This window comes from Panicum virgatum, chromosome 6K, assembly GCF_016808335.1.
Source record: "Panicum virgatum strain AP13 chromosome 6K, P.virgatum_v5, whole genome shotgun sequence".
In the NCBI taxonomy this organism is placed as follows: Eukaryota; Viridiplantae; Streptophyta; class Magnoliopsida; order Poales; family Poaceae; genus Panicum; species Panicum virgatum.
Window position 1 is genome coordinate 10,831,369 of NC_053141.1, and position 6,397 is coordinate 10,837,765.

The following is a 6,397-nucleotide window of genomic DNA, read 5'->3' on the forward strand; positions in this document are numbered from 1 at the left end:
AACTTTGTGAAGGGCTTTCTTGTAAGTGTACTAGTAATCATTACTTTGGCAGCTTTATTGCAATTTAGTCTAAAATTGTTGTGATTTTGCTTTCAAAAAGTGTTTTCCTTTCATTAATTAGAGTTCTTTTGAATTTTTGAAAATATCTTCAAATTCTTTGATCTAGTGCAAGTTTGCACAACATGAAAGTTGTAGATCTTGAAAAACTGAACAACTTTATATTGGACACTTTTCATTTTGAGCCCAAGATCAGTGGCAAATTTTAGATTCCTCCTAGGCCCCTGAACTTTTTTGTTTTTGCAAAATAGTCCTCCTACCCTTCTGCAACCTCCGGTTTGGCCGGAGCTTGGCAAGCCGCCGCCGCCGCCGGTTTTCCTCGCCCACCGGCCGCCTGCGCCACCGTTTGGAGCGCCACCCGGCCTCCCTTGCTCCTCCTGGACCCCACCCCCTCCTCGCTGGCACCTCTCCCTCCCTCCACACAGCGCCGCCGCCTCGCCGCCTCTGTTTCTCCTTCCGGCGAGCTCGACCGCCGTTGGAAATTCCTCCCCGAACCGCCTCGCCGCCTCCACGCGTAGAGCGCAAGCGCAACCACTCTCCAAACCGCCTCTGCCTAGCCTGCTAGCCCCGCGCCACGCCTCCCCGAGGGCTTCCCTTTGTGCCACATCGCCGGCCGCCCATGGGAAAGCCAATGCCGCCGCCGATTCTGCTCCTTCTTGGTCGATTTCATCCCCTGGACTCCTCTAGCTTATGCCTTCCATTTCTGGGCTATAAGTAGCCTGACCGAGTCCTATCGCCGGCATTCCCCACTACCGCACCCTCTTTCCCAGCTCCGGCGAGCTCTGTCCGCCGTAGACCCGCCACTACAGCACCACCCCGACCACCACAACCCCCTAGCTAGCTTCGCCGTAACCCCGTGAAGCTAACCTGCCACTTCTCGCCGCCATTCCCTCACCAGAGCACGCCACTGACGAACGCCCCCTCCGCCGCGCACTGCCCCACCACCGACGAGCCTCCTCCGGCCACTTATCTAGCACCCAAGCACCCCAACAGGTGCGTCCTGACCCACTCAAGCTCCCTGGCCCCTTGGCCCTCGCTGCCAGCGACCCCCCTCGCCGGAATCCGGCCAAACCCCTTCCCTGTCTTCTTCTTCCTCTAGCCAAGGACCTGATTGCGTTGATTGAATTCTTTCCAGGGTCCTTTCTGCAAAGTTTCCATACCCTTTCAAACCTTATTTTAGTGAGCTTTAAAAATTCTTAGGAAATTGTAGAAAAATCAAAAAATGTCAAACCAATTTTGTTGTGTTCCTTTTGATTAGCCCTACAAGTTTGATGTTGTGAGTTTGAGTTGAATCCTTGTGTAGCTAGCTCTAAAAATAGGAGTAAGTTATAGTTCTTTTTAGTTGTATCTTATGTTCTAGGATCCCATTGCTTGTGAGCTTTGGACCATATGTAGTATAGGGTATGAGTAACCTTGTGTAATTTTTGTAGGCCTTTTGCCAATTTTTAGCTTGTGCTTTTGCACATCTTTTCTATATGTTGTTTATGTCCCTAAATATTTTTTTAAATCTTTCTTTTTGTTTTGTTGAAATAAAAACTTTTCTCCATGTTATTTCATACAGTTAGTGGTATTAACTTTTACTCGGTCAATGGTTACCTAGTGATGTAAAACTTTTAGGCTCAATTTAAAATGTTGCTTAGTGTAACCAACCTTGTTATTTTATGAAGTTATGATTAGTGAGTTATAGAAGAGAGTACTTGACATGGTTAATCTAGATTGTTTGATTGGTTGAATTACAACTTTATAGTGAAGGAAAGCCATACTCAAGCACCTCACTATTTCCAACTACTGCATGTCATATAGAAACAACCTCGTTAGCAGACGGAACGTACAAGCTTATCCAGGAACCAGACGGGGATATTTCTAAAGCCCAGGCCAATGTTGCGGAATTAATTGAAGTCCCGAACCCAGATTCGGAAGAGCCAAAAGCTAGTGACCCCATAGATGCCATTGAAGGCAAGTCCCGGTGCATAATCCTATTATTTTAAATTATGCAACTTACTACTATTATTTATTTGTGCATTTAAGTTTTTGGAGTTGAATGAAAACCTAGATGCATAATCCTAGGTACCAATTGATTGAACACTAGAACTGAGTCCGAATAGATGCTATGCTAATAGAACCGGTAAAAGTCGAGTGATTGCCTGTCACTCGCGAACTTTATAGGAATTGACTGTTTACATTCTTGCAATCACTATAAGGACAATGGACGGATTTGGTTACAAGCTTCATGGTTGAAATCCGTCTGTGTTGATAAATTGTTAAGGTCGCAGTGTGTGGTAGCGGTGGTTAAGCGTTTGAAAGTACTAGCCACATACCGTAAATATGGTACGCGGTAAGTATAGTAACTGATCGGCTCGGCAAGTGGACATACCTCCCACTCTCTCTTAGAGATAGGAAGTTAATTTATGTTGCAACACTACGGGTGCAGAGATGTGGTGGTTCTCTGTAGTCGGGGAGAGTGGCACTGATCCATGAACCGGAATAAGAAGCCAACGGTTGCTTGTGAGTGACTTGATAGTACTCCAAGTGTGTGTGTTAGGTTTTTCCTTGCAAGGTTGGAAATTCGATTCAGAATCGTCCGTTTCTCGCGGAAATTGAGACTGCTTGATCCCTTTGCCACATAAAGTAAGAAGTGGAACAATTATGATACTCAATATGGTTGGATGAAATTAATTCTTCTACCATGTTTGTATAGATAGGTGTAGAATGGTTAATAAAACTAGAATCTGAAAGCTAAAATTGAAATTAAAGACCTACTCTTTGTTGCTTTTCAGCAAAAGAAACCCCAGAGCCTTCACAAGCCTGACATTTCTAGATATGGGGCTACTATATACCCTTAGTCGGATGAGTCTTACTGAGTATTAGTATACTCAGTCTTGTTGGTGACTTTGTTTTTTCAGGGATGACTTTGGAAGACCCAAACACTAGTTTGACTTGGCCTAGTGTTTTACCACCTGGCTGGTCTATGGAATGGGAACCGTCCCTGACCAGCAATGACTTGGCTGAATGATGTCATGCTCGGGCTTACCATGGCATCTACCCTACGACGTTTGTGTATAGTCGTGTTTTAATTTTCGCTGCAGAACTTCTAAAGTAAGCGTAGCTTACTTTTAACTCTTTTAGAATCTTCTAAATAAGTTTGTAAAAGCTAGAACTTCAGTCTACTAGCTTCAAAAACTCTGATGTAAAATATTTCGTTATATATGTGATGTAAAATATTGTGGAATGTTGTATCTCTGACTCGCCTTCGTGCGGGACGTATACTTGTGTTACGATCGGATATTCAGTGGTTACATCGGGATGTTACCCTTTAGACCTATGATTATACCGGTTGATGTGCGCTTAGATGTTTAATGCACTCGAGGTGGTGTAATTCAAAGTGGTTATGCCATACCATCCCCCGCGCGCCGGCTCGCTCGACTGCGTCGGCACCGGCTTGGACATCGAGTGCTTCGTCGCCGCTGGCGCCGAGGATGCCGCTCCCCTCTTCCTCACGCACTCACCTGCCGCGTTCAAGGTTTGGGATGGGGAGGGAGACACAGCATTATCCGCCTCCCGGCCTCCCCAACGGCTGCAGGGAAGAAGATCTGGGAGTGGGCTTCTCTGATGACTAGATGTCGTCGCTGCTCATCATCTTCGCCGCGGCGCACGGCAGGTAGCAGCCCCCCCCCCCCCCCCCGGCTGGGAGACCTGGCTCATCGACGCCGCTGCCTCCTTCCAGGTAGGAAATTGCAGTGCGCATGTTTTACATCTGAAAGGTGTGCAATTTGAGCTTGTGGCGGTGTGTGTGCGGTTCCGAAATCAATTGTTCTTTGCTTGCTGTTGCTGGGCTGACGCTGGTTGGATTCGGGAGTGTAAGTACTACATGGTAAAGGAGCGCTATGGATTTTTTTTGTGCAATGTAAATATAGTAGTGCTTCTCTTTTTGTCTGTGCAAGACAAACATCGATTTTTAAGGAGATTAACTACTTATGTACTTTTGATTCCCAGCAGTTTAGATAACTGTTTATGTTTCTCAAGGAGATTAACACACTTTTGCAATTCCATAGTTGTAGGCCAGTTGCAGACTAATGGTTTTTGTTTTTGAGAGCAGTTTGGATCCTTAGAGTAATATTTATATAGCTTCTCAATGCAGTGTACTAGTTCATAGTGGCGGAGTGTTCATGGAGGACACTACTATGCCTTTATTCACCTGACGCTGTTTGATCAATGGTATTGCTCAGTTTGGTATTTTGATGACTCTTATTTCACTACTTAACAGAGATGTTTCACTAGTACTAAATCATGTTCTTGTTTTTCCTGGGAGGAATGTATTAGTATGTAATGGCAATTGACTCTTTTGTTCTGTTCTTACAGCATATATCCTTGAATTTACATGTATGACATGTTCAAGCAAAAAACTGATCTAGTTCCATTTAATTTCAGGACAGCAAATTGATAGTTTTGGGACTCTTGTAGCAAGTGTAGTTTGCCATCTCTTCGCTTGATCAGGTATACAACAAAATATGATTGAATTTGTAGAAACTCTATCAATGAGAATGAATGGTCTGATTGTAGTTAATTCCTTGTATCATTGTACTTGTTCAATGCTAGCCTGACGGTGGAGCTGTGGAGGAGGCGCAGGCGTGCTCTGCAGATGGAGAGCATACGGGTTGGGGCGTCCAGCACCATTGTTGTGGCCTTCCTTCTCAGGCCCGATGTGGTACGATTCTCACCTTATCTTACAGATTAACATTCGATGAGGCTTTTCTCCTGTGATTCTCAACAGAAAAAGATCGACCTTTTACTTGCCTATGAGAGGTTGTACAGCATGAGAACTGACTCTGTTCTAGCATAGTAGTTGTTTTTCCTAGGAGGAAATATATAAGTATGGCATGAGAAGTGACTTTGTTTCTGTTCTTAGATGATAGATCCTAGAGTGTAACTTCAGGGCATGCGTGGTCTATTTGATTGGTAGAATTCCTCTTTGTTTCTCGTAATACTTCAAAATTAATGTAGGGCTTGTAGATTATATAGTGTGTCCATGCCATTCTGTAAAAAGATCAGATCCTTCATTCTTTGGCTTGTGAGCTAATCTTCTGCTGCTAATCGATTTGTTGCTCTTGCTCATCGTAGGAGTGCTGCACCTACATTTGCCTCAAGTTACGATGATGGTGCAGAGGTCTATGACTTCTGTTTTCTTATTCAATATCAAGGTGAACTGACCTAGTTCACTTTTCCAAACTAGCTTAGTCAAGTATGGACTTCTATATGTAATAGTCATGTATACATTTGTTCCAATTGTTTGACTGATGGCAGTCTGATTTGTATGATGTTGAGGGACATCAACCTGAACTATCATTGTACAATTGAAATGGTGTGTTTGCATATCTGCATGTGCAATATTTTTTTTTACCCTTGGTTGTGGTATTTCTGACGGCCAAACCGTCAGAAGTGGGTTTCCTGACGGCTTTTCCTGACGGCAAACCGTGAGGTGTCCAGCTTGGGGCAGCCTAGGACCAACCGACAGGAACTCCCGTCAGTAAATCATTTCTGTCGGCCGATTGTCAGGAAAGATGGTCTTTCCTGACTATCCAACCCTGTCGGCTGTTCCTGACGGTTAGTCGACAGGAATTGTCGGTATTTGGATTGTTCCTGGCAGTTATTGGCCGTCAGGAATAAGCTGTATCCTGGTAGTGCTAGTTTTCTTGGTGCCCTATTCTTGGCGGAATTTGCTTAAAGGATCATTTCTTCAGTGGAGGACCATCATGACAAGGATCATTTCTTCAGCGGAGGATCCATCTATCATGATTTATTATACTCTGATGGATAATACGTGCTCAAATTTGTTACCCGCCACACCTCAAATTTAATTCGTCCTCCGCACCTCCTTTGGTCACCACACGGCTTGGATGGTGGACCATCTTGCTTGCGTGATGGAGAAGGCTGTCTATGACAAGATCCTCATCTGTCAGTGTGGCAGTGGTTAGTGACACGGAGTGGTCAGTGATTTCCATAGCAGACTAAACTCAGATACATTTGAAGCTTTGATTTGTCTTTAGGGCTAGAGAAGCTAGTACTTGAAGTGGTGTACACAACCTGTTGGTACTACTATTGTGCTCAAGTTATCTATTTAAGACTTTAAGTGCTCATTAGCATGATCTATGTTTCTTGGTTACTGATACTTGCAGTTTTAGGTTTATAAATTTCAATACCTACCCACCTAGGAAGTGATCATGTAGTGGATCATATTGAAGATCATGTAGACCTTTCTTCAGAGGTATGACCACCAGCTTTACATGCTAAGGTAAGAATCATTGTCTATTCTTTACATGGGCATAACAGCTAGCTTTACATG

General features: G+C 44.1%; 1 long non-coding RNA gene across 1 annotated transcript; it reads left to right on the plus strand.

Annotated features, from left to right (window-relative positions):
* The first annotated feature begins 3,736 nt into the window (after window positions 1–3,736).
* Window positions 3,737–4,690, plus strand: LOC120713913. Its single transcript, XR_005691319.1, has 3 exons — window positions 3,737–3,781; window positions 4,486–4,551; window positions 4,654–4,690. It is a non-coding gene; the product is annotated as an uncharacterized LOC120713913 (long non-coding RNA).
* Window positions 4,691–6,397: the final 1,707 nt, after the last annotated feature.